Here is a 1,172-nt window from a genome sequence, read left to right on the forward strand (position 1 = left end):
TACAATGCTGACACAGCACGGGGGACCTCACTGTGTTGGACACAGCGTGAAATGCAATGACATGTTCAAATAAAGTTACAGAGCACAACACATGTGTAAAATTCCCTGTTCTTTTCTCCACATTGATGGGTTGTGAAGGGAGAGACGGGCCGAAGTCTCACTGAGCCGCACTGATCACGAGCCAAATCAAGTTCAATCTTCAGCTGCAGGTATGGTGCTGAGCCCGACACAGAAGTGAAAATGCCCGTGGTTCTTAGTTCCTCACACAGTGGGCTACTGAGCAATACAGGAAGGGCTAATGAACATCTTAATGCTCAAGTTATCACGGGCCACGGACTCTCTGATTCCAGTCTTGCACACGTTGCTAAGTTTCAAATATTGCATTTTTCACACTGGCAATGAATTGATTGATAGCCGTGCCTGTGATAAGGTAAGTTTGTTCGGGAGATGCAGTGGGCAAGAAGATACACGGAAGACTGATAAAAACTGTGACTGCCCTGACACTGTGAGCTGCAGTTAAATGTTGGCAACATTTAAAGTCAGCCAGTGTAAAAGTTGACAGAAATCAATTCCTGCTGACTTTGAAACCGGTGTATTTGGTATCGCTGCATGAAGAGTGATATTCAGCAGTGGTGTGGAAAGTTGTGTGGTGGCAATTCAAACAGACCGAAAACGCACTGTTTCCTGACCGGGAATCGAACCCGGGCCGCGGCGGTGAGAGCGCCGAATCCTAACCACTAGACCACCAGGGAAGCTGCAGCAAGCCGCCTGCCAGCAACACAGTTTTTCCTGCCTGCTCCTTTGCAATTCAGATCATTTCGCGCCAGGCAAACTGTTCGGACAAAATTATATTTTTTACTTATGAACACAACAGACGTGTTCGCGAAAGCACGGCACCAAGTGCGGGAAGGCATCCACTTGAAATCGATTTCCTCCTGTGTTTTTCTCTGGATGTTGTCTCTCTCGGTGCTGGGCGAACAATTCATTGATGCATTTGTCCTGAACTGAAGCCTTTTGCCCATCTCGCGGGGTCAGAGCCGCTCTGTCTGTCTCTCACCTTCCTGTGACCATTATCGGGAACAGGCCGCCTGTTCAACTTTCAACAGCAAACCCAGAAAGACAAATAAACAGAAAGATGTGTCTCTCAGCCCCGGTGGCAAAGGTGCAATGGA

The 1,172-nt window shown here is 48.0% G+C and overlaps 1 non-coding gene across 1 annotated transcript; it reads right to left on the reverse strand.

The window, feature by feature from the left end:
* Positions 1 to 680: 680 nt before the first annotated feature.
* trnae-cuc (transfer RNA glutamic acid (anticodon CUC)) lies at positions 681 to 752 on the reverse strand. The gene has a single exon. It is a non-coding gene; the product is annotated as a tRNA-Glu (tRNA).
* Positions 753 to 1,172: the final 420 nt, after the last annotated feature.

Source organism: Somniosus microcephalus, unplaced genomic scaffold (assembly GCF_052327205.1).
Source record: "Somniosus microcephalus isolate GS21.2 unplaced genomic scaffold, FLI_Smic_1.0 unresolved_chr4, whole genome shotgun sequence".
Classification (NCBI taxonomy): domain Eukaryota; kingdom Metazoa; phylum Chordata; class Chondrichthyes; order Squaliformes; family Somniosidae; genus Somniosus; species Somniosus microcephalus.